Here is a 27,664-nt window from a genome sequence, read left to right as displayed (position 1 = left end):
GAGAATTTTTTTTTAAAACCCGATTTAAATGCACACTAAATACACCAGGAGTCAGTCATCCCTCAGATTTATGGGACCCAAATAGGCCAAAGTCTTGCCAATCCTTCTGACAAGGTTGTCTCCCCCTTTAGACAAAAGGTTGGGTCTCTTTGCTGGATCACAAAGAGAATCCTGCGAGAGTTCACACTCGCCTATTGAGAGCCAACACTTTTCTTTACAGCCAAGATACGGAAAACTCAACCTGAAACATTACCTGTGAACCACTCCCAGGGGCAGTAACTCTCTAGAGCCAAACATCAGCCCCACACACCCTGCTTTTACTTCCTGTAAGAGCTGTTGGTAACCCTGCCCTCTGGAGGAGACTATGATCATACATAAACTACTCAAATTTAATACAGGGGCCTCGCAAACTACTTTATGGGTGCGCAATACCAGTCACAATCTGTACATTTTTTATTTTTTTTAATATGTGCCACAGAATTGAGCCCTGATTTTGTGGCACCTCCCTTGATTGAGGGTGGCAGGCATTTAGTTCTAAACCACCTTTCTGGGACAACAGAAAGACTGGTCTCTTTCATCACTAAAATCCATTAAAAATAAACCCATACAGCTAGATTTCAAATTATATTTGGCTCCTGACTCATACTAGCCAGCCATCACTCCAAGATCAAGAGGAGGGGTGTTTTATTTCTTATTTTTCCCAGAGCCATTGTAATTAAGGCAATTCAGAACTTAAACATATTTGTCCAAGCCAGCCAGCTTTTTAATGGTCATTTCATTGCACCTGTTTTCATACCCACTTGCTCTAGCAAGACACATACCTAAGATGAGTGTCATTAAAGGGCAGTAAGACAGGAACACATTTGACTGATGGGCTTGAGTTTCAACCATCAAATTGAGTTCAAGTAATTACAGCTTTGGCAAAAAAGCTGATGGTTATTTTACATGGTTTGTTGCCTAAAAGTGTATCTGATTTCTTTTGCACCATATTTTGGTTCACTTTGATGTATGATCACTCACTGCTCCCCTTGATTGCTTTTGAAAAGCAATCTAAATTAATGTGAATTGGTAAAGGGTAATTATCTCGATGAATAATTAGCACGAACTAATAAATGCAAATAGGACAAAATGCCAAGTTTGACTAGACTAATAGATCTTATTCTTGTCATGCTCTCTATGAAGAGGGCATCTGCTGTAAACAGACAAAGGAAAAAGGGGGGAGGGGAGGTTGTACTCCAGATCCCAGAGTATGGCACTCATCACTGTGAGTAAGGGTGATAAGAGTTGGGCTTGGGCTTTGTTTAAAGCTCATAGTTGGCATGGGCAAAGAATGGCTCGTTTACTGCAAGATGAAAAATAGAACTTTATTAGGTATTTAATGAAATAATAAGGTCCCAATCCTGCAGCTGTTCTGGGTCTAATCCTTACTGATCCTAGCAGTCTCTGTAGAAATGGGTAGGATTAGTCATACAAGGAAGGGTTACTAACACCCATGAGTAAAATATATAGGATGACGCCCAGGTTTGAAGAAAGGGAGAATGAATCTGAAGGGAAGGCAGGGGAGCCAACAGCTTCCATGGGCTCCTCAGCAGGCTGAAGGCCCAGCTCCACACCTGGAAGGGAAGGGACCTCAAGCAGAAAGCCAGCTCCCCGTGCCACTGCACGATGCTCCAGCAGCAACTTAAAGGGCCCAGGGTTCCAGCCACTGCCACAGTAGCAGCATCAGCAGCCAGGAGCCCCTGGCCCCTTTGAATAGCCAGGCTCTGGGCCCCCTTTGCCCTCCCTAACGGTGGGACTGAGGGAAGGTGAATTCTGTGAAGTGAACTTGGTAACATTCTTTTCACAATATTCACATTTGTGCCATTCCTCCTGCCATTTCAGTGCAGACTGAGTTCCCAAAACACAAACACACCATTCCTTTATCCTTAGCACATCTTGGTGAAGGGAGTCGTTCCGTGCCTCTAGTAGAGAAAAAAGTGTTTGCTGGACATCTCTCTGGTAGCAATAATAGTACATGAAAAATCAAGTTCTTCTCTTTAGATCTACCCAGATAACATGGGAATGTCATTTTGAAACACAAATACTCCACTTTTATACGGGCTACCCTCTGGCTTCAGAGACAGCCCTGTGTGCCCTAGGGAAGAGCACCCACACTCTTAGTCTTATGCATGAGCAAGGAAAAAAGGGAAATGACTCTGAAGGGAAGGCAGAGGAGCCAACAGTGAGGAGGCCCTTACTCCACTCCTGGAAGGGCAGGGACTCAAGTGGAAGGGGTGGGACTGGGGTATCCTGAAGCCAAACTACTTTGTCAGCTAGCCAGTCTATTAACCCAGTACAATACTGTGCTTGTGTCACTGCTGAGAATCTTCCAATGAAACAAAGAGAGACACCAAAAACACAAACTGTATTTACAAGTGAACATGAAACAAAGAAAAAACAATCCAAGAGCCCTCAGGAAGCTCAATAAGTGGTGAAAGATAGGTTCTTACTCCCCTGCATGGATGTGTAAACCAAGAGGAAGAATTGGCCCAAATATGCAAAACACTGCTAAACACTAAAGTACAAACATAATACACACACAATTCCAATTATCAGTTGGATTACATTGCGGATCAAGCAGAGTATATGGCTGTAAGTAAGCATTTGCATAATAATTTCCATTAAGTTGTATTAAGCTGAATAGCATCATACAACACTGTTTAGAGGGACTTGCAGTACATTAATCAGATTAAATGGAACATGATGAGAGAAAACATTTAAGTGCCTTCTTAGCAATATGGGGAAGCTCAGCAAATAATAAGTAGCTGACCAAACCACAATTCTGGAGATACCTCTTTGGAAAAAAACTGAACAGCATTTGCTACCTCTTTGGGGCCATATTAAACATCTGAGCATCATAACGAGGGAAACCTCAGTGCATTATGTGAAGTATATTTTAGTTCAATCTAAGACCTACACATTATTATTTTATTAATGCTTTTTTACATGTTTAGCATATAATGGATCTAAGAGAAGAATGCTTTTTTCTAAAAGCTCACCATCATTATTGCTGTATGTGTGCACATGAGAGAGAGAGAACTCATAATGATGAGGGGAAAAGACAATAGTCCAATTTACGTTTAATTCATATTTGATTAAAATCTTAGAAGCAGCTTGTTCAAGGCTGAAATGCTCCCATAGCTTAGTTTCTCACACAATCCTATTCCTCCAAATGCCCAAAAATTAAACAAGGCCCAGGTCTTCCCTGACTTATAGAGCCCTAATGTTGCCATACAGTCTCTCATAAGAAGTTAGCAAAAACTCTTGTCCACTACTAGGGCTGCAGGGCCAGCCGCAGTCCCTAAAAATAGAACCTTGGGCTACAGAACAACTTTTGCCAGTGTGTATTTGGGCTCATCGTGATAAAAATCTGAGTTAGTATGGACCAGCCACAAAGTAGCCTGGATAGTCATACTTTATTTGATGAGTGAAACGTTTACCCTTATGTCTCCTGCACTGGAGGGATTACTTTGCAGCTGTCTATAAAACATGCTTTCGCTCAAGAGATAGCAAGGACATTAGCACCCACATAGCTGACTTGTGACAGATTCCTGCATTCTTCTTGTAATAGGAATGCCTGAACACAAACATAGGTTTTGAGCCAATGGTCGGTCACTCACGTCAATGAGAATCTGTCCATTCATTTCAATAAGTACTGGAATAGAGACTACATCCGTGTTCCTCAGTCTTAAAAAGTTTAAGTAACACCACACAATTTGGGGGGGGGGGGGGGATACCAAAGATTTTTTTTGTTGAGGGGAAAAGAAAAAACAAAACAAAACAAAAAAACCACTGGGCCTGGGAGATCTGGAGGTCGAAATGCACTACAACCCCCCACCCTCCCTTCCCCCAGGTAAACTGTCCAGGACATAAGTACATAAGAATGGCCACACTGGGTCAGACCAAAGGTCCATCTAGCCCAGTATCCTGTCTGCCAACAGTGGCCACTGCAAGGTGCCCCAGAGGGTGTGGACCGAAGACAATGATCAAGCGATTTGTCTCATGCCATCCATCTCCAGCCTTTGACAAACAAAAGCCAGGGACACCATTCCTTACCCCCTGGCTAACAGCCTTATATGGACCTAACCTCCATGAATTTATCTAGCTCTTTTTTCAACTCTGTTATAGCCCTAGCCTTCACATCCTCCTCTGGAGGTTGACTGTGCACTGTGTGAAGAAGAACTTTCTTCTATTAGTTTTAAACCTGCTACCCATTAATTTCATTTGGTGTCCTCTAGTTCTTATATTATGGGAACAAGTAAATATCTTTTCTTTATTCACCCTCTCCACACCACTCATGATTTTATATACCTCTGAAAAGTCCCAGACTCTTTAGCCCATGGGTTCCCAAACTAGGGGGCATGCCCCTCGCAGGGGGGAGTGAAGAAATTCCAGGGGGTTGGCGCGAGGGGACCCAAGCCTCCCCCATCAAGTTTTGCTGCTCCAGTCAGTTCCTTTTTTTCCTCAACAAGTTTTGCTGCTATTTGGGGGGGGCGGGGCGCGTGAGGGTTTCTCAAAAATCAAAAAGGGGGCATGATGCCGAAAAGTTTGGGAACCACTGCTTTCGCCTCTCCTCATATGGGACCCATTCCAAACCCCTAGTCATTTTAGTTGCCCTTTTTGAACCTTTTCTAATGCCAAAATATCTTTTTTGAGGTGAGGAAACCACATCTGTACACAGTATTCAAGATGTGGGCGTACCATAGTTTTATACAGGGGCAGTAAGATATTCTTCATCTGATTTTCTATCCCTTTTTTAATAATTCCTAACATCCTATTTGCTTTTTTGACTGCTGCTGCACACTGTGTGGATGTTTTCAGAGAACTACCCATGATAACTCCAAGATCTCTTTCCTGATTAGTTGTAGCTAAATTAGCCCCCATCATATTGTACGTATAGTTGGGGTTATTTTTTTCCCAATGTGCATTACTTTACACTTATCCACATGAAATTTCATTTGCCATTTTGTTGCCCAGTCACTCAGTTTGGTGAGATCTTTTTAAAGTTCTTCACAGTCTGCTTTCGTCTTGACTATCTTGAACAGTTTAGTATCGTCCGGAAACTTTGCCACCTCACTGCTTACCCCTTTCTCTAGATCGTTTATGAATAAGTTGAATAGGATTGGTCCCAGGACTTACCCTTGGGGAACACCACTAGTTACCCCTCTCCTTTCTGAAAATTTACCATTTATTCCTACTCTTTGTTTCCTGTCTTTAACCAGTTCTCAGTCCATGAAAGGATCTTTCCTCTTATCCCATGACAACCTAATTTACACAAGAGCCTTTGGTGAGGTACCTTGTAAAAGGCTTTCTGGAAATCTAAGTATACTATATCTACTGGATCCCCCTTGTCCATGTTTGTTAACCCATTCAAAAAACTCTAATAGATTAGTAAGACATGATTTCCCTTTACAGAAACCATGTTGCCTTTTGCCCAACAAATTATTTTCTTCTACGTGTCTGACAATTTTATTCTTTACTATTGTAAAGAATAGGTAGGGAGGGTGCAGGAGGGGACTTGGGGCAGGGTGTCAGAGCAAGCTGGGAATGCGGAGTCTTGGCAGGGGGACGGGAGTGAGCGGGGGTTGGGTGTGGGGTCTGGGCATGAGTGGGGAGACACTTACCTGGCTTGGCACCCTGCTGCAGCAGGGAAAGCCTCCAGGGAGCATGCTCTTGTTCCCCAGGGACGGGGGGGTGTGGAGAACTCAGTTCCCCCGCCCCACCCATGCAATGGGAAACCCAGAGCAGCTGCAGCACCAGGTCAGGCTTCCTGTTGGCATGGCGGGGGGGAGAGGAGGTAGAGTAAAAACCCCAATCATCCCTGCCAGATTAAACTCTGCCACTTCCCCAGCAGGCTGGGGACGGGTGCAGGGGAGAGAGAGCAGCAGTGCATGCGGGGCAGCAGAGCCCAAGCGTGCCCCGAGTGGGGAGGACAGCAGAGCCCGAGCGCACCCTGGGAGGGCAGAACCTGAGCGGAGTTCCCCGCAGGCGGCAGTTTTAAAACACCGAGGTCCAGGAGCAGCTCCTCAGCTCCAGCCACCTCTCCCCCTCCCAGCAGCAGGCGCCACTGTAGAAGCGGCTGCCTGCACACATGGAGGAGGAGGAGGCTGCCCAGCACCGGAGGCCCCGTAGGACAGGGGCCGTCCGGCGGGCTGGGGAGGGGGCATCCATAGCAGGAGCTGTCTACGGGCTCTGCAGGGGGCGGGAGAGCAGAATGTTTTGGGGAACCCTGAATTTCACTTCACAGAACCCCGGGGTTCCGTGGAGCACCGTTTGGGAAACACTGCCCCAGGGAAAAGTTGTTGAGCCAAAAAAAAGGAGGCTTGCCCTTTTAAGGGAGACCATTTTGAATTCTGTTCTCTCCACAGCACACCTCCGACTGCCTTGGGACACGCTTTAAGAAACGCTAGTCTACATGGTGTAATTTTGGCCTCTCTCAAAAGGATGCATGGAGAGGGAGGAACAGGAAAAGCATGTAGGGAGCTTCTTCCATCCCCCATGCAAGTCAGTGTATGTGTTCAGGAGCAGGGCAGGATACAGACATTACAGGCACTCGGACAAGTTCAGCTAATATGCCCAAAGGCAGTGTTTCCCTACAGTCAGTAGTAGGCATTAGAGGGGAGGGCAGGACATACTGCTCTTTTTCAGAGTGGCAGCAGCAAATGCTACCATGCATGCTGCAGGGCATTGAGGTAGTAAGACAGGGGATTGCGGCTATAGAGCTAATTTCTGTGTAGGCACAGCCAGCCCTCAGGATAATAGTTGTCATGTTTTGGCCACAAAACCGTGGAGCGAGCAGTGGTTCATTGCTGGGCTGTGGAGTTCAACAACTTCCCCATAATACTGCTCTTGCAAGAAATGGGGATGTCATTGGATCAGACAAAAATGCATTATAAAAGCTGTGGACCCGAGGAAAAAAAATTAAAATGGGAGTAAAAAGGAGAAGTCAGACAGTCCTAGTCCCCTTACCTAAATCCAGTACGTCAAATTCTTATCTCCATCTGAAGTATCTCATGCAATTTCAGAACCTACAACAGAGCAAATTAGAGCCAACTTTGGTCCCTATCCAACATTTGGTAGGGTTGCCAGGTGTCCGGCATGGACCCGGACAGTCCAGTATTTTCGCCTCCTGTCCGGTAAAAAAAAAAAATCAGAAAATACCCAACACCTAAAATGTCCAGTATTTTCTGGGGGGTTTTCCCCTGCCAGGAGGCGAAAATACCGGACACCTGGCAACCCTACGACACACTCAGCAAACTGGGCCCAGCCACCGACACCACCCACAAGTCCCCGTCCCCTCCCCCGAGCCCCTGCTTACCTGGTTCCGCAGGGAAGCTACCTTCTGACTCGACCAAGAAAACAAGATGGCCAGGAGACCAGCAAAAAGCCTAAAGACCTGAAGCAAGGGGAAACACTGCCTTCCCTGGGTGTTAGTGCTCAACCTCTCCCCTCTTCCTTTCCCTATTCTGACTCTGCATGCACTTAAAGGGGCCATGCTGATTTATTTTTATTTTTTTGCTTAATAACTCTCGGGGTCCTTTTTTTTTTTCTTCTCCAACAACTTTAGTCTCCCCCTTTCCCCCCCCCCCCCCAACAGAATTTTTCCTGGTGGGTTTTTTTTGGGAGGGGGGTTCGGTATTTTTGGTTAAATCATCTGGCAACCCTAACACTTGGGCTATGTAGAGGGAGAAATCCCAAGTGAAAAGGAACTTTCACATTTATCACCTTTGGACACAGAACTTAACTCTAGCAAAATTAATGTATACTCTGTAGCAAAATTTCCCTTGTGTGTCTACCTGGCTTCCCATTATGCAGCTTAGGCCTAAGCCTAGCCTTAAAGACACTAGTTTCTGTTTATTTTGCAATTTCAAGTTGCAGAGGGCTTACAATATTTCACCCCCAGCACATAAAGCAAAACAGACAGTATAATTAATGGCTGCTGCTGTAAATAATATGATAAATGCACCCACTGATGAGTTGAGGCATTCCTATTTTTCCCATTTGTGTACCACGATGAATGAGGCATTCTGAGCTCATCACCCACCATCCATCACAATGAAACCCACTCACCACACACAGAATAAGAACTCAAACTTCCCTTCTACATTTAAGGGGACAATAACGAGTGTGGGAGGAGATTTCCAACATCCTTCACGATTTTGGGGGCGGAGGGGTTAAACCATTTAATAGTGTATTCATCTAAATAACAACGAAGTGTTGCAAAGAACAGATATTCTGCTGACTAATGTCAATATTGACACCAATGTGTCTTGCAAAAGAAGTACAGTACAACAGGTTTGGCTGGTATCAGCCCTCTCTCTCACTGGCATAAGTCTAATTGTATGTCTGCAGAAATTGCAGTTCTTTAGTCTTTGATGCCCTCATGGCTTCACATTATAATAATTCAAATGATAAATGGACCCACTGAAGGGAAAGCAGTTTGCCAGTGTTTGGAAATATATGAGGTAATGGGCAGAGGAATAAAGAATGGGTGAGCAGTTCTGAAATAGAAGAAATACCAACTCATCCAAGCCTGGCAGGGCTCAATCTCACTGAAGCCAACCTGAGTGTTTACCTTGTCAGCTAGCCAAACTATCAGCCCAGTGCAATACTGTGCTTGCGCTACTGTTTTGATTCACACCAACTATACTGAATTGGCGGCAACTGTTTTACTGTGAATCTTCCAATAAACAAAATGAGACACCAAAAAACAAACTGTATTTACAAGTGAACATGAAACAAAGAACCAACAGTCCAAGGGCCACCCAGTTTTGATAACAGGATATATTCTATTCTATATGGGTTCTCATTCCACACTCATCATGCTCTCTGAGAGCCTTGCAGCTACAAATTCAATACTTACATAGCTAAAAAAATCTGGGCTACACGGCTTGTCTACATCGGCAAACAATCTCCTTAGAAAGCTGTAGCTGGATCAGATATTTGCAAACACAATACATCTGGAGATATTTTCAGTGAAATAAATGACTTTTTGGAGATGTTTAAATTTTTGCATCTTAGAATAAGTGTAGATAAAAAACCGTTATTCATATGTTAATACAACACACACACAAAATACCACTCAAGAATTTTCTCTGCATTCATTGTGATGGCCTTGTGTTCATTCCCTTTTTGGGTAAATCACATCTCATGGCCTTTAGGGAACTAATTAAGTAACACTCTGAAGCAGTGGAAGGCAGCAGGGTAAGGACAGACAAACCAAGAGAGATCAAATGCACGAAAGAAAATATTAGAAGACTTTTTAAAAAATATAGTTTTAAAAGAACACTGTAAAATAGTTTTAGGGGAAAATGTAGAGATTTTTTAAATATTTTTTCTAACAAAGCCTAGTTGGAAAAAGAAATATATAGTAATTCTTATTTTGTTCCTGTGAAAAGGGGAAGGGATTAGAGTCCCTGAAGTTGCCTCATTGTTTCCTTGTATTCTTCTATCTGTCTCAACCCCTCTTCGATCTCTAGTCTGGCACTTACTGCTTTGGGGCAGGGACTTTTTTGTTCTATTTGTACAGAGCCTAGCATATTAGGATCCTGGTCCAGAAGTGGGGCACCTGGGTGTTACAGTATAAACCCTAATAAAAATAAACATCACACTGTATCCTTCTCCGGGCTTATTCAAAGCCTCCAAAGTCAATAGAAAAAGAAAAAAAAAGACTCCCAATGCATTTGTCCTCCCTGCATTTCAATCAAAAGTTCACTAGACGAAAAACAAAATAGAAATTATCCAGTCTCTGGTAATTTCATTCCCATTTAGAGAATGAGACAAATAAACATAATCAAAAGCTGTTATTACTAGTTACAGGTAAGGGAAACATGTTAATACATCAGTTGTGGCTTGACTGTATTACTTCAAGTTTTCATATGAAAATATTCAATGCCACTGAATCCTTTCCCACACAAATTATGCCCAGTTATGTAGCTTCTATTATAAAACACTCGTGTGTGAATGACATTTATTGTTTTAAATTATCCTTTTAAAAAAGAAAAACTGTCATTCTGTGTTCAGAACTTGACTCTTTGCTTATAACCCTGTTTGTAAGTACTTGACCACCTGATAAGGCGAAGCTTATGGGGTAGTCGAATCGAGTCTTCGACTACTTGCTTCCTCCCCACCTGCTGCCTCTGTATGAGAGGCAGCAAGGGGGAAGGAAACAGGAGCCAGTGCTGAGGGGAGCTGGCTTAGAAGCTGGTTTCCCCCAACACCGTATCTGCAGTACTGCTTGCCCCCCTGCCCCGCAACCTCTATCAAAGGCAGTGGAGGGGTGATTGGGGCAGCCTCTGCCCACGGCAGGCTGAGGCTCGCCACAGGCAGCAGACCCTATCTTCAGGGGTCTCAGTGGGGGAGCTGGGCCTCACCCCCACCCAGACAGGGGCTGGTGTCGCAAAGCAGGCCCTGTTTGCAGCATCCCAGGCTGCTGCAAACAGGGGCTGCTGGACCTGGCGCAAATTGGGACTGAGCAGTCCTGGTTCGTTCCGGTACCGCCGAGTTTCTGCATTTTAAATGTAGTGAGAGTCGCCAGCTGACTCTCACTACATTTAAATTGCAGAGCCACAGCGGTCCAGAGCTGGGAGCTATCCCTACAGCAGCTTCGCAGAGCGGCTCTCCTTATCAATTAATTGCGTGGTTGACCCAAAATGTATCGACTACATGATTAACGAAGTAACCGCTCCTTAACATCCTTACTTATAAACAGAAATAACTCGTAACTCTAAAATATAAGAATTTAATCTTATTTCTAGTAGCTCAATACAATACATTTTTCTCCTACTTTAAAATGAATGGCAAACACCAATGAAAATGCTAATTTCCAGGGGTGAGGTGGTACAAATCAAACCATGGTAATCAATCATTGAGAAATGGATGGAAGCACAGATTTCATGGCTTTTGATGGGTTTTGCTTAATTAGTCCTCAATGGTAAGTATCCCCCTTTAGTCTCATTGTTGCTCTGTAATAAGGAAGAAATGCAAAGTAAGTCATAATTTTACAGCTGAGAATCTCAGGGATACTGCAAGCCTGAGTTATTAAATGGATTAAAACCTAGCTAACTGCTAAAAGTCTCTGGTGAGGCAGAGTGACCCCTGTCCCCACTGAAGTACAAGGGAGCACTATGTTCCCCTTCGTGGATAGAGCCAAACCTGCTCCCACCCTCTCGCCAGAAGCACCAGGGCAGCCCAGGAACTATAAAAGGAAGGCTCTGCAGCTCAGTGGGGCAGAGCTAGTGGAGGAGGTGGACACCTCTGGCAACACCCAAGAGCTGAACCTGTGTCCAGCTGCACTCTGCCATGGAGGAGACTGGCTGGGCAGAAGAGTTGCCAGGACTGCTGTCAGCTGTATACCCTGAGGACCAGCGGACGCCAGAAGTACCAAACCCCAGGGTGGCAGGAAGTAGTCAAGAGGCAGGTACGGCGGACTGAGTCTAAGTAGGCATGGTGCAGCTGGATTCCTGCTGACCCAGTGGCAGACCATCTGCCACTGTTCAGATCTTGGTCTGGGATTCAAGGAGTACGGTGGGCCTGCACCCCGTCACCCTATATTTGGAGTGGCCAATTCCCCATTTTAGACCCCGTTTTCCATAAACACCTCGTCAGCAGCCTACACTACCTGCTAGGAGCTCAACCCTTGCAGGGCCTTTGTCCCTGTACTAGCTTGTGTAGGCGCACAGCCCTATGGCCCCCAGAGGCTTTGTATGTTTGCTGGCTGCCTACAACCAGTATAATGCCTGCTCCCTGCTCTGCCCCACCCAAAGGGCTATAGCAGGGGTCAGCAACCCACTGCACATGTGCAAGCCGATTTTCACTGACACGTGAGCCTCTCCGACGGATCCATACACTAACCGTACGGGACTGTCCCAATTTTAGATACTCTGTCCCGGTGTCCCCATCAAGTCATGAAATGTCCTAGGACATTTCACGACTTGATAGGGACACCGGCTTGTGGGGAAGAAGCGACCGAGAAATGACTCCGTGCACGGCCATTGCTCCTCCCATAGCTCAGCAGCCTCCTTCTCCTCCCCGCCCCCCAACCTGCAGAGCACATAGGTGGTGCACATTTTCTAGCCACTCCTGCACCCACTGCTCCACCACCATGCCCCACACGGCCCCCTTCCTCCTCCAGGCCACTTGTTGATACAGCAGCCACCGCCATTGCCTGAGGGGAGTCAGGCAGGACCAAGGTAAAACCCAGCGGAACTGCGCCCAGACCTCCGCACCTTGAAGCTGCCACTTTAACCCCAACAGGGGTCATGCGGAGCCCAGCTGGGGTGCTGCAGGGTAGAGCATGCTTGTACTCAGCAGGTGTGCTCCCTGAGCTGCTGCTGTCTCTCCCCTCCCCCCCCCCCCCCCCCACACACACACACTTCTCCCCACCCCACTGGGGGAGACGCAGCAAGCTGGCGGGGAAAGTCGGGGGGTTTTCACATACCCCCAAGTGCACTGGGATCCCCGCTGCATGGATGGGCGGAGCCCTCTCCCCCTTCCCACTCAGCTGGAGGAACAGCAGCGCACTGTCCAGAGGCTTTCCCTGCTGCAAGCATCCCCTCTTCATGCCCAGACCCCCACGCCTCAATCTGCCTCACTCTCTACCCTTCCCCCACCAAGATCCCGCACCCGCAGCTTACTCTGACACCCTCCCTTGCTCCTGCACCCTCCCTCCTGGACAGACACTCTGCCTCAAGCCCCCTCCTGCACACTTCCCCCAACCAAACACCTATGCCCACCTTCCTCCTGAATCCACCATTGCCCCTGCACCCTCCCCCTCCTGGCCATACACTGAACCCTCCCTTGCTATTGCTCCCTCCTCCTGGCCAGACACCCTACTCCTGCTTCTGCACCCTACCTCCAACCCAGACCTTACAACTCTTCCCCTTTCTGCACCCTACTCCCTGCTCAGACCCTGCACCCCACCCCTATCCCACACACTGGCAGCCACTAAAATCCACTAACTACGGAACCCCAGAAAAGTAAATCTGGCTTATGGGACACCCTGAACTCAGTCCTCTGTCCCTTCCCCTTGCCCCCTGGGGCTGGAGTGCCAGAGGAGTGAGGTGTCTCAGTTGGGGGCCACATCAGCGAGGATTGGAGGGTTTTGAGCAGGTTTTTTTTTTTGCTTCTCATTTGTGTGGTCCCCAACTGATTTTTCTGTGGGTCCGTGGCTTCCAACCAAAAAATGGTTCCCCACCCCTGCCATAAAGAAAGAAAACACTGAAACCTTTTGTGTTGGATATAAATTAATATTTTACTTTATTTAAAATGAAATTTGATAAACATGAGAAATGAAACAGATTGAGTGCTTTAACTAATTTAAATTAAACCGTTCTCTCTAGCTGCAGCTGGTTCAGAAAATATGGTCATCATACCCAGCCTGCCACGGCCTCCTCTCTTCCCCCCCCCCAACACACAGATCCATAAATACAAGCCATTAAGTTAGATCTTGGCACACCACTTCTGAAAAGTTGCTGACCTCTGGGCTAGAGCTTATTAACTCGGCATATCTGCTGGCTGCCTGGGCTCAAAGACATAGACCACGGCCTGTTACCAGCCCAGTTCAGCCTGATGGCTAAGGACCCTACACTGTTAATTCTTGTCAGCCCTGTTGAGGGGCTAGAAATTAGAGACGATCCCGGGTACTACCAAACCCAGGACCGTTTGGGTCCCGGGCTACCATTGCATGTTTGCCTCTGTCAGACGGGCCCAGAGCTCCAGACAGCTTACTGCTCGGCACTACTGGCGTGACCCGAGGCCAAGAACTCAGTGCAATGAGGCAAAGTGGCCTCCCCTCCACTAGTGAGCGAGAGAATTTCAAAGTGTTAACAGTAAAGCCAGACTTCTCAGACAAGTAGCCCTCAAAAGAGGGGAAACGGTCTTTGATCCTTATTCAATCCTAAATTGATCGTATTAAACTTGCAAATTAATTCTAGTGCAGCTGTATCCCCTAATGATGCCCATGGAGCACTTCGTGGCTTAGCTATGTGACTTTGTTCTCTCACCACAACCATTTCTGATTTGGGGACAGTTTATACCTTCAAGTGAGCAGCGCTGCTAAGGGTACCACAAGGCCCCACAATATTCCAACATTTTTGTGGGTGTGAGATCCAGGCTGGGGCAGGGATTTCAAGTGTGGGAGGGGACCAGAGGATCAGCACTTACTCCAGGTGATACATTTCTCTGGCAGAAGCTTTTTCTGGGCACGGGAGTCAGTGGGTCTCCATGCACTGCTGCCCACAGGCTCCACCCCCACAGCTCCCATTGACTGCAGTTCCCAGCCAATGGGGCTGTATAGTTGGCATTCAGGTGAAGGCAGCGCATAAGACCCTTCAGTCCCCAAATCCGGGGCCACAGGGATAGTGCTGGCTGTTTCCAGGAGCAGCACAGATTGAAAGCAAGGAAGGGAGCTTGCTTTCACTTCACTGCCACACTGGACCTTTAGCACCCAAAATCTCCCTGTCTGGCTGCAGTAGCTAGGACATGATTCTGAGAGACTCCTGGCAAATGTGGAAGACCTGGCAACCCTGCAAGCGAACAATATTCATTTGAATACAGCTAAGCATAAATGTCTGCATTTAGGGACAAAGAATGTAGGCCATACACAGAAGGGGAGACTTTATCCTAGGAAGCAGTCACTCTGAAAGATTTGGGAATTGTGGTGGATCATAAAGCAAGCAGGAGCCTTGAGTGCAATGCAGTGACCAAAAGAGCTAATATGATCCTTGGATGCCTAAACAGGGGTAGAGAGGTTATTTTATTTCTGAATTTGGCACTAGGGTGACTAATGCGTTCAGTTCTGGTGCCCACAACGCAAGCAGGATGTTAATAAATATAAGATGGTTCACAGAAGAGCATCAAGAATGATTGACAGAAATGAATATACTCATAATAATAGTGGAAGACTCAAGAAGCTTAATTTAAATATCTTAAAGAGAAGGTTAAGGGATGAGAAGATTACAGTCTAAGTATCTACCTAGGGAACAAGTCAATACTAACTTGAAGCTAGACAAATTCAGACTGGAAATAAGTCATAAGTTTTAAACAATGAGTACAGGCCACCCTTGCTATAAAGTCCACAATATGTTCCAAAAACCTTGGATTTATAGCAAAACAACTTAAAGTGGGGAATTTTTTTCCCATGGCTAACTTCCATTTGTGTAAACTGGAGGGGGAGGGAGGAGGTTGCGGGACTTAAGAGCAGAGAATGGGAGGATGTATAATGCATCAGTTCCTACAAGCATCAAAGATAGAGATGCAGCCGTGTTAGTCTGGTCTAGCTGAAACAAAAGACAGGACTATGCAGCACTTTAAAGACTAACAAAATGTTTTATTAGGTCACCTAATAAACCAACCTGTTAGTCTTTAAAGTGCTGCATAGTCCTGTCTTTTGTTACAAACATCAACAACTTTAGTGTGGAACGGATGTATACCGGAGTGACTTATAGCGAGGACACCCTGTAGTTAACTACTGGAACGATTTACTAAGGATCCTGGTGGAGTCTCTATCATTGACAAAATTTAAATCAAGATTATCAACTATGCTGGGGAAATTCTATGGTCGGTGTTACAAAGAAAGTTAGACTATATTATCACAATAGTCCCTTCCAACTTTGCAATCTATGATTTAAAGACAAGCCAAGATCTTGTTATTATGCAGTTATAAATATCTAGACAGGTTTGTTAGCATCCACAATACTTGCCTTTCTTGCTGTTAATTTCATATTGAGCTGCCATTTTTTTATTAGGTTCCAAGCTACATATAATTTCATTCTGTATTACCATAAAAAATATGCTGTCACTCACTTCAAATGCATTTTTAGATAGCTCCAAGACTTTGTATTTCTCAGATAAGTTTAGTCTTTCTTGCTCTAACTTATTTTTAATATTTATAACAAATAAATACAAAAAGTATTTGTAAGAAAGTTGATTCAAGCTAATATGATACTAAGATTCTTAACTACAAGTTGAGAAATTCACTGTTATTGTTTAGCAAAACAGCATTCACAGATGTAGAAATTCTAAACTACTGTTTAGGGCAACCTTGTCCATCTTCCTTTTTGAGAATTTTTGGTCAAACAAAGATTTTGTGTTTATCTAGATATCTGAGGAATGTTTTTCTTACTATTCACTAGATTAGACTCTGGACTGGAACTCATATTTGGGTTCAGTCCCTGGCACTGCTGCTGATTTCCTATGTAACTAAGTCACTTAATGCATCATTTTGGGGCAATTCCAGGTGAACTCAGAAGGGAGCTATCAGAACTCCTGACAATTTTCACAAGTTATGAATAGCTATCCTATAACTGAGGTCAGTGAGAGTTGCAGGTGCTCAGGCACTTAATCATTGTCTTTATTCCCATATGTAAAGGTAACACATCCCTACCCCACAATGGTTCTGCAAGGATAAATTCATCAGTGTATCTGAGGTGTTCAGTTACTATGGTGATGGGGAAAATATAAGCCTACATAGATCCAAATGTTCATATGCAAACATGGATTTTCACATGCAAAGAGCAATATTTGCTCTTTTCCTCCTGGTTTATACATTTTCATTCATTTGATCAGGAAGCAAAAATATGGTCACATGACTTAAGTGACTACTTGCATATCCCGAGTAAATAATAGTCAGATATACAGGTTATAGCAAGTATTTTGGCATCAACTGTTTGAATGATAATTTATAAATTTGTACCTAAAAAATAAAAACAGGAAAAACACCAAACAAATAGATAAAACTTAAGCAGAACTAGGGTGAAACTTATAAATTATTCACCATGACTGACTGAAGGTGGTCATGTGATACACTAAAATCCATCCATACTTAATAAAATTTAGAGTATTCAGTTGCCAATCCTCCTGTTTTTTATAAACACATCTATTCGTATTAAGTTTGATTTTCAAGTCTTTGTGGATAATCAACACAGTAGATAAAGAATAGATGGTTTTAGGGTAATGTTTCTAACTTTACTGTGTTCACCTTTGAATTGCAGGCTTAAGAAGCTGAAAACAGTACCAATTTATACTGTCTGTGGCCTTTTCAAAGAACAGCTGAACACTCATGGGAAACTTTGGAAAGATTTAGTCTGTGTTAGTGTTTCCCACAGATTGTGATGGATTTGGAACTATAACACTGACAGTGATGAATTTTTTGATGGGCATTTTTTCATCTTTCATACTGATTGAGGATTTTCTCAGGAGCTTTATTTCTTAGAAGTTCATTTACATCTCTTGCCTATTCCCCACATTATATTTCTACCAGGAGATTGTGTCTTCCAGGTAAGAAAACAAGTACTACCACAGTTATGAAAACACAAATTTTTAAGCCAACTAACATTTCAGCAACCCATCTCAAGCCTTAAAACAGACTGTGTTAGCTTTGTGTGTAATGATGATTTCTGAAGTGTCAGGTTTCAATACCCAGGAGAATGACTCTTTAGCAGATGAATTAAAAGTTGTATCATACAGCATCCTTCTGATCATACCGCAGAGAGACACTTCACTAGCCAAGACAGTCAAAATTCCAAACATGTTGATTACTTCTCTTCAGAGGCAAAACTCCGGTCTATTTTATATCAGCCAGTTCTTGCCCGATTAAAGTAGCTACTTTTTTAGTCAAACCTGTATTCTTTGTGCCCCCTAACACAGACAGCAGGTAGCAAAACAGCAAAGAAAGGGTATATGTTACCAGCTGATAACTCATTAGTAGCTACGGATGTTCATCCAATATTATTCTGGCACTGCCAGGGAGTCCACAACCATATGGATATATTTACTAATAAGATGGATCAGTTTTGTCAGGTTCTAATTGGTTTTAGAACAAGCAGCCTCCAAGATGACAAGCAATTAAAAGGCTAACAAGGCCCCAACCATGTGCATCTCTGGGTTTTACAAAGAGGTCAACAGTGGGAAAGGAGTGTTACCAAGGATACACAATCAGTGATCTATCACTCAGTCTCAGGTGGACCTAAGGGGCCCCCCATAACAGTTCTACATCTCATTATCAATCACTTTCCATCAGCCACCCAATTTACACATCAGTCTTTCTGGTTTCTTTTCTGGAAGTTAAACATTGTACATCTGTCTCTAGCACCCAGAAAAAACAGCGTGCACATTGATAGCACACCACTCATTTACGCCGTGTGTATCTAGAAAGGATTTATCTTTTTCTTACTACCCATTCACTCGTGGTTTTGCCACAGGCATTTCAAAAATTAAAAACAAAAAAAAGTCAAATGGCATTACTGTGCATTCACATGAGATACACTAAAAGCTAGTCTACACTGAAAACTTGCATCCGCAACAGCTTAATATCTAGGGATGTGAAAAATCCACACCCCTGAGATGCATATATCACCCCCTCTGTAGTTAACACTCTATCAAAGGAAGGATTCTTTTGTGGACCTAGCTGCCACCCCTTTGGGAGGAAGATTAACTGCAATTGCATTGCTCTAGTGAGTGCTCAGCTGTGCTCCTGTAATGTATTTTAAGTGTAGACACACAGCCTTATATTACAGTACAGCATACACTGTCTATATTTTCATAAAATTGCAGACTATGAAGCCACTGCCCCTTCCCTTTCCCACTGGGCAAAATTGATTTTTTCCAGTAAGAATCCAATGTCTCCCCTCCCTCCAACTGATTCTTCAAACCAAAAGGGATAGGAGTAGAAAGTTACCTAGCAGATCTCCAAGAATCTCCAAAATTTCAGTGAGAAATATCAGACGGAAGAAGCTATAAGAACAGAACAACAGAGTGATTGGCCCAAAGCACAATGCAAGTCAGCAGTTGAGCTTGGAACAGAGTTCTGACCCCCCCACCCAAACTCTCCGGTCCATATCTCCTGATATCAAGAAGGCCTCTCTTGCCAAGAGGCAGCTCCCTGCTGATTTCTATGCCACCACTGCTAGACGGAGTGGCAGACAAGGTGATGGGCTTGAAAATGCAGCACACAATAGATCTGAAGCAGTAAGATTCATAGTTATTTGGACATAATTATCTCCGTTTCAGAGTAAGAGAAGAGGATTTTTCCACAAGTCTGTCAGACAGTCTGGATTATATATTCAGAGAGGATGGTGCATGTGCTTAGGTCTGGAAATGAAAAGCTGCAGATCAGTGTTCTTATCTCCACAGTTGTACTAAGTAGTCTCCAAGAAAGGTTGCTGAATATTTTTACTCTTAAGAAATATTTTTAAAGTCCTAAAAAAGTTATTTTCTTTCTGGCTTTGTGATCTGCAGAGTTATCCCTTTTATTCCATGTCCTGGGAAAGAGACAAACCATCTGTTACACATTACTCTTACATCTGACAAAGATATCATCTTGCTACAATATTATCTGAATGTATTTCTGTTGTTGTTGGTTAGTAACTGAATATGCTGCTTTTTCCAAGGCAATTCTGCTTCCTAAAAAGCTGCATCAACAAATGTAAAAATGAATATGATGATCAGAAGGAAATGCACATAATGTGTCCGTTTTCCTCTCTTTTTCTTACAAGTTGAACCTCTCTAGTCTGGAATCCTCAGAACCTCACTGGTTCCCAACGAGAGAATTTTCTGCACCACGGGAGGTCACTACAGTATTTTCTAGCAGCATTACCAACACTTCCACTGCTTACTGTGCTGTTAGAGAACATTTAAGTGTAAATTAGAACTACATAACAGCACAGAACACTGAGGGTTCCAGACTGGTGGTTGTAAACAAACTTTATGGGACCACAGGAAACTTGGCCACACCCATGAAAAGTGGACATCCAGCTAACTAAAATCATTCTTGATGCTGGATTGTTTCTGGATGAGAGAGTTATGGAGTAGAGAGGTTCAACCTGTAGTCACTCTCAATCGGGAATTTACCTTTTACATGAAAAAGACTATTCTTACTCCAACTGAGCAACTAAACCTACCACCAGACAAGACAAGAGCAAGGACTACATAAGTACTCCTTTTGTTATGGTTTCATTTGCAAGAGTTTATAATGTGACATTTTCACTAACATTATGTTTGCTGATTGTTTCTTTCAGGATTTTAACAAGAACACAGGGTCACTGCTCAGGAAAATGGCTTTAAAAAAATGTGAATCACTCCAAATACTGCTAGACAGCAGGGCTTGAAATAAACAAGAAGTGCTTTTGAGAGCCTTCCAACTGACAGCATGTTTTTCATTTCACTCAATACATTATTTGGTCAAACTGATTCTTGTGGTTTCCTTCATTGCTGTTTTGTTTTCAGTGTTTGAAATTGCTCGTGGAAGCCATTTGTCAGGGGATTTTTAATTCTGACTCTGAAGCAGCAGCAAAATATAATTATAATAATCATGATCCTATGCATACAGAGTGCCTGATCTTGGATTTATTCAATTCAGAGGCAAAACTCCCGTCTATTTTATATCAGCCAGTTCTTGCCCGATTAAAGTAGCTACTTTTCATCCAAGGACCTCAGAATTCTTTATGTGCATCAATTAGTTTTACCTAGGAGGTGACATTATCCCCATTTTACTGTGAACACCTACAAAACATCCACTGGATACAGTGGAAGGCAAATTAAAAAGCAGCTGGTAAAATAAATTAAGGTCCCACTCTGCAAACCCTCTACATGCACAACTTTCAGCCCTTCCAAACAGAGTTCTTCACACACAAGGCTCATGAGACCAGGCCCATATTTTAAGAGTTAAGTACTGAGCCACTGTAATCTAAACATATATGCATCTTTGTATGTACATTCCAGGCCACTTATATTGCTTTATCAATTGAGAAGCCTACACAATAAGCCCCTCCTCCCCACTGTTCTCTCTCATGCTTTTATTTCTAATTTTCAGTCTAATCAACTACGTTTTTCTTTTCGCCAATCTTTATCTGGTAACAATAAACAAAGCCCCAGCCCTATGACAGACAGCTGTTCCCCATAGGTGTGAAATGAGCTGATGGTCTCCATGGCAACTTGGTCCCATCAAACACTGCCAGCTGCCCTAAACTGTCAGTAGTTCTGTAGAAAGACAAGGCGGCTGAAGTAATATCTTTTGCTGTCCAACTTTTGTTGTTGAGAGGGGCACATTTTTAAACATATCCAGAGCTCTTGTATCAGCCCTGTAGGATACTTCTGTCGGGTAGTGTTAAAGTAACCTAGACTTTCCCAGTTATTCTGGTCCCAACACCACATAACGCCTGTTTCTTGCCTCTCCATCCTGGAGTCATAGGGACGCTCTATTTTCATTGTGGTGGCCAGAGTCCCACTACATTACAGGCCCTACAAACATAGAACATTGGGGCCCCACCCAAAACAATCCAGTGACCTAAATTGAGCGTTAGAAGCCACAGCTGTTTGGGACAAACAGGCAGGAGGAGCACAAGATAGGAGTGGAGATGTCAGGAAGCGGATAACAGAAAATTGTTGTGTGGTGACTGCTGCTTAACCATGGAGAGGGTTTTGCAGCCTTCATGGCATCAGTGGATTTTAAGGAGAAAATTAAAAGGAGGACAATGCAGTGAATGCCAACACCCAATTTCTACGGCTAACCTACAAGATTAGCAAACCAAGCCACTGGAGCACAGGGAGGAAGGATGGTTTTGTGGTGAAATACAGCATGAGGCCTGTATGAAGGGGAGGGGGAAAGCGGGGAGTGCAAAGGATGCGAAAGCACCCGCCATTATCCCCAAGTAAGCATGCTCCAGCAGACTAGGGGAAGGCTGGGGCTGATTTCTACATTTACTTGGGGGATCATGGGGATGCATTAACATCCCTGCGGTCCACATTTACAAAAAAAAGCACCCTCCCCCCAAAAAAAAATTCCTGCATACGGGCCTGAGTATGGGAGTCAAGAGAACTGGATTCTATCCCTAGCTCTGCTGATCACTGGTGTAACTAAGTCTTAGTCTATACTACAACATTACTCTGGCACAATGACATCCCTCAGGCTGTGAATAATCCACACCCCTGAGCGATATAGTATTCCAACAGTCAATGGGAGACTTTCTCCCACCAAAATAGCTACCACCTACTGTGGAGCGGTGTTTTTAAGCTGACTGGAAAGCGCTTTCCCATCAATTTAAAGTATCTTCAAATACGCGGTAACAGCACGGTTGCACTGTTGTCACTGTACAAATGCAAATTTCTCGTAAGAAGTAATGTCTTTGCCACAGTTTCCCTGTGTGTGAAATTGGGGTAATAATACTGTTTCTGAGGGGAGTTGTCAAGCTTAATTCATTTGCATTTTAAAAACACTTTGTACTTCTACAAAGTTTCCATCTAACGATCTTCCAAGTGTTATTTAATCTAGTTTTCTCTCGGCAGCAAAGATGTGATATCTTAGACAAAAGAGAAAAACATTAACACACCTACCGAAGTTTGCAATGCTATATCTGGGGAAGAGGTAAGGAAAGGAGTTAGAAAATTCCTCTCTCACCTCTAGTCAAAACCATCTATGTCCTGAAACATAAAATTGTATCACTAAAATTTGACAACTAAAAATTAAACAAGATAGTCAAATCAATACTGTGTACTGTAGAGTTTAACCCTTAATAAAAATAAAGTAGAATAACGTTCTTCAGTAATAATCCATCTCACTATTGCACATAATACCATTATAGCAGCATTTTGGTCCATTATCTATAGCATACTGCAGTATTGTTTATGTAAGAGAAGGTGCTACTAGCCATGCTTCCTAAAAGACTTATCCAGCATTCTGTGAGTTGCCTGTCCCCAGAGAGACTTGCCTTAGTTCAGTTGCAGCAGTCCCATTTCAGTTACTGAAATATGGGAAAAAAACAAAAAGTCCCACAAATCAAAACACAAAACCCACACAGTTCTCAATGCAGCCATCTTCCAGGTCTTTGCACTGCACATTATTCCCTTCCTATTACATGCACTGGCATGTGTTCATTTGGGCCTGACTCACTGTTCACTGAAGTCAATGAAAGACATGCCACTGACATCAATAAATTGGATTAAGCCTTTAAGGAATGTGTTGAGCATTAGTCAGCACTTGAATCAGATTCTTGAACAAAACTCTCAAATCTTTTGGCCAGGGTGAGAGTTCCCCACCTTAAATGTTCCTTAAAATGCTCTGACTCAGGAAGATTCGACACACCCTAATGAAAAGCCATAGATGGGGCCACTTCCTGATCACCCAAAGCATCCTTCTCCTAGAAGATTTACTTTCTTGATTAACCTGACTCTCTTCTTCCAAGGGAGATCAATATCATACAAGGCAATCAGAGGCAGAATATCCTTATGATCAAAAAGCCTTTGTCTAAAACTGCAAATAAAGCGAGGAAGAAGTTGTACAATGTGCTTAAAGACAAGTCCACAACGATAATGTCCATAATTTTTCCCTCTATTGTAACGACATAAATCTTGACTAATTCTGGTTTCCAGTCTGACAAAGTAGAATATGACCCAAAGTGGCGTAAATGGAGCAAAACCCATTCTCTGCTTTTGGTGGGGTGTTGATTCAGACAGTATTTCTTCTTTTTGTAAATGACTGAGTCAATGTAGCCTCTCACTATAGTAATAATAAAGCCACCTAGCTCTTGCACTTTTAATCAGTGGTACTCAAAGCTCATTACAGAAGAATGCAGTATCATTATCTCTGTTTTACAGATAGGGAAACAGAGGCACAGATAAGCAAATTGAAACAGAACACAAGTGATCCAAGGCCCTATCCAGCTCTCAATCTATGAAATAGTGACACTTCTCTTGACATGCTACAGCCCTCACATGAAAGCAATTCTCTCCTGTGCAAGATCTTCCTCTCCTTATCATCCTATCAATCCAATACAACATCTATATCGCGTACTGGCAATTCTGCAGGATAAAGGTAATTTGTTTCCACACAGATTTGTTTCTGTACCTTTAAAGATGCAAAATTAGACTTATTTGAGTGAGTTCATCAGGCTCTTCCCAAAAAATCATGAATCCTCTCTTTAGGATGGAAAGTTTTAAACTATCTCTGGAGCTTTTGCAAACATTAAAGCTTTAAACTACTTGGCCAACAGTGCATTCATGAATCCTTAACACTTTATAGAGGAGTTTTCTATAGTCTCAATGTCTGATTAAATGATGGCATCAGCCCTGAATTAAGTTTCCATAGAGTGAAAAATGGTCATCTGAATGCATGCTTCTTCCAGGGTTAGCTCATTTAATCCATTAATCATTAGCACTGAACTGTAAGTACTTTGAAACAGGGACTGTCTTTACAATGTTAGTACAACATTTAGTATAATGAGCCCCGATTCATGGCTGGGGCCTCTCACTCTACCACAATACAAATTATAAATAACTTCTTCAACCTTGTCAAGCTAAAAAACATGAGATGTGGCAGATCTTAGCTTTATTTTTCCTATAGGACTTTGAGACACTTTCCATGTTTGTCTATATCGACACATGGATTTTGCATCACTAACTATGCCAGTTTCCTCATACATGCAAGAACTAAAACCTGTTCCTATTGCAGACAAGAGACAATATTCCTATCAACTTCAAATTATCCAATTATCCACAACCCATTTCTTCAGATGACTGGAGTGTTAGAAGCCCAGATCCAACAATAAATAAGGGAAGGGGGGAGGAAAAGAGGAGATGGGGAAAAGAGAAAAAAGGAGGAGGGGAAAGAGACAGTGAGTAGATGGTTCAAATAGTTAGAACCATCTACTCACTATCTCTTTTTTCACCTTCCTTTTTTCCTCCCCCCGCTTCGTTTATTTATTCTTGGATCTGGACTTCTAATATTCCAGACATCTGAAGAAGTGGGTTGTGCCCATGAAAGCTCATGATATCATCTACATGTTTTGTTAGTCTTAAAGGTGCTACTAGACTATTGGTTGTTTTTTAAGTTTTTCTTGTTTAGTCAAAGTTTGTCCTAACTGGATTTTATACTTTGCTCCTTCGTGAAATTCACTTCTATCCAGATGTGGCCAGCCCATCTTTCTATGGGAGAGAAGCGGACAAAGAAGTTTAGTGTCGCTGTTCAAGCAACCCTGAACCTCTGTTGAATAACACTGCACTGAATAGTTTATATTAGGCCCGAGAGGTGGTGAACATTACTATTTTGAGGGAGGCAAAGTAGGGAACTCCGTGTTTTTCCTTTCTAATGCTGGTCTGTTTGTGGTCACTTCTCTGATTCTAATAGTTTGCAAGATTTTTCAAAAATATCTACACTTAAAAATTATCCTGGTGAGTTATCATTAAAATGATACAGATATCCTACTTGACTATCTCAGTTTTACTTTGCTGGGTAGGGATGTAACCCAAATAATTAATGTCTTAGCTGGGCACGTACCTAGTCATTTCTACTTTACTGCAGAGGTATTATAGTAGTGCCAAGAGACCCCAACCACACTCAGTAGCCCACAGTACCAGACGCTGATATCCTAAAACAATCCCTGCCCCAAAGTGCTAACACAATAAATAGACATGACAAATAAAGTATTATCTACATTTTGCACACAGGGAACTGAGGCAGAGAGATGCCGGATGTGCCCAAGCAGAACATCTGTGACAAAATCAGGAACTGAGCCCAGACTGCCAGAGCTCAGTCCAGACATAGCTACAAAACTATCATACCATTCATGGCTGAAGAGAATACAGATGGGGAAACTGATACATAAGCAAAGTATCTATGTCAAGACCCCGGGTGTGATTCCTTAGCCACTGGCCTAACAAGGGTGCTGGACTAGAGAAGTGCAAGTTGTACTTCGACATTCTGCTACAGCTTAAAAATAACTTCTTGGAGGGTTTTTTCCCCCCCTAGAGTAGCTCCCACTGGAGCTAGGTCTACACTGCAAGGTTTTTGTACAAAAAGGCTGTTTTTGCGCAAAAACCTGTGGAGCGTCCACATCTCAAATATGCTTTTGCGCAAGTAAATCAGCAGTAAAACGGCAGAACAGAGGGCTTTTGCCGGTGTAGGTAAACCTCCTTCTATGAGGCATAACTCCCTTTTGCGGTACAGCTATTGCGCAAAAAGTCAAGTCTGGACACTCCAGAAACTCCTATGGGAAAAAGCACAGTTGCTCTGATGACCATTCTGTGAATGGCCATCAGAGCTTTCTTGCGCAAGAGACGCTCCCTTGCACAAAAGCACCATCATTTTTACAATGCACTTTGAGGTGTGGATGTGCTCTTGCACAATATGTTTTTGCACAAAAACTCTTGCACAAAAGGCTTCTTGCACAAGAAGCCTGCAGTGTAGACGTAGGCAGGAAGACTGACTGTGCCTTTCAAGTTGGTCTGTCAAACTTGTACAGCTTTCATGGGCCTTCATTATATTACAGTATAGAGCAAACCCATGCACAGCTGCATTTGTGACCGAAAACCCTCAATGTATACGCAACAGCTCCTCCTCCAAAGAGAGGTGAAACCATGGAGGGAGAATAAACACCTCCTTCATGGTTAAAGTCATGAACAGGCAGAGATATTTTTTTAAAAGAGAGAGCACAAAAGAGAGATTCTTTATTGAGGCTGCTGGAAAGACAGACCCAGGTTCCAGGCTAATGTAGTATGTGTTACTTAATATTTTCACATGGAATTTGGCTTGGACTCAGTGGTGGGAGGAAATGCTTTGATACAACTAATGACAGTTTTGTCAATAAGACCTGAAGGAGAGCTCTCTATGGCTCAAAAGCTTGTCTCTCCAATAAAAGATATTGCCTTGCTCACCTTATCTCTTTCGTATCCTTAGACCAACATGGCTATAACAATACTGCAAACAGCTATTAACAGCTGCAGTGCAAGGAGGCAGCTCATATTAAAATAGTTCTACAACAGCTTTTTATTCAAATACAACAAGCAAAGAGAGAGTTTCCAAAGCTAGTCTCTCCTGAAGTTTCTTCCTCCTGGCTCCTTGATCTCATATTTTGTTATATCGATTTTTGATGCATTAAATACAGTGGTTCTCAAACTATGGGGTACGTGTATCCCAGCGTGTACATCAACTTATCTAGCTTATTTGTCTAGTTTTACAACAAACTACCTAAAAAGTATTAGCAAAGTCAGTACAAACTAAAATTTCATACAACTTATTTACACATTTCTATATACTACATACAAATGTAACTATAATTATAAAACAATTGGAATATACATATTATATGGTAAAAATTAGAAAGTAAGTTATTTTTTCAGTAAGCATGTACTTTGACACTTTTTTATGTCTGATTTTATAAGCAAGTACAGGTTGAACCTCTGTGGCCTGGGACTCTGCTTGACTAGAGAGCCCCAACCACAGATATTGCCAGAGGCTGGGAGCTCAGCCGGTCTGGCGGCAGGCAGCCTGCAGGGCTAGTGGCCAGGGAGCTATAATACTTTCAGATAGGTAGGCATGTTAGCTTCATCATATTGGGTAAATGCCAATCTGGAGAATTACATTTTTCCTTGGTAAATTACTCCTGTAGTATTATTTAAGTAAAATATTCTTCACTTCCTGTCCTAGACTACTGTGTAGTGTTGGAAAGTGCTGTTAAACAGCTACTACTCTCTGCCCTTAAAGGCAGCTGCATTTCAGAGGTGAGTTCAGAAGGACACTAGCACATATCAAAAGGCGGTTTGCAAATCAGATAGCTGGAGATCTGAACATCGTAAATTGCGCTCTTAACTAATTTTAGGAGCAATATTTCACCTGCAATGCAGCAAGTGCAAAGAG

At 43.1% G+C, this 27,664-nt stretch overlaps 1 protein-coding gene across 3 annotated transcripts in view; it reads right to left on the bottom strand.

Moving 5' to 3' along the window:
* The window catches only part of SRGAP3 (SLIT-ROBO Rho GTPase activating protein 3), a 243,974-nt gene that overhangs the window by 195,845 nt on the left and 20,465 nt on the right, over positions 1-27,664 (bottom strand). Inside the window, exon 2 of one of the 3 annotated variants that reach the window (XM_075938718.2) lies at positions 7,009-7,067. The exons of the other annotated variants lie outside the window; for them this stretch is intronic. The gene's annotated coding sequence lies outside the window, so the exon portion shown is untranslated. The remainder of the gene's footprint in view (positions 1-7,008; positions 7,068-27,664) is intronic. 3 annotated transcript variants of the gene reach the window in all.

This window comes from Pelodiscus sinensis, chromosome 11 (genome assembly GCF_052426305.1).
Source record: "Pelodiscus sinensis isolate ZL-2025 chromosome 11, ASM5242630v1, whole genome shotgun sequence".
NCBI lineage: Eukaryota > Metazoa > Chordata > Testudines > Trionychidae > Pelodiscus > Pelodiscus sinensis.
Note: the sequence above shows the minus strand (reverse complement) of the source record. Positions and strands in the feature narration are given on the sequence as shown.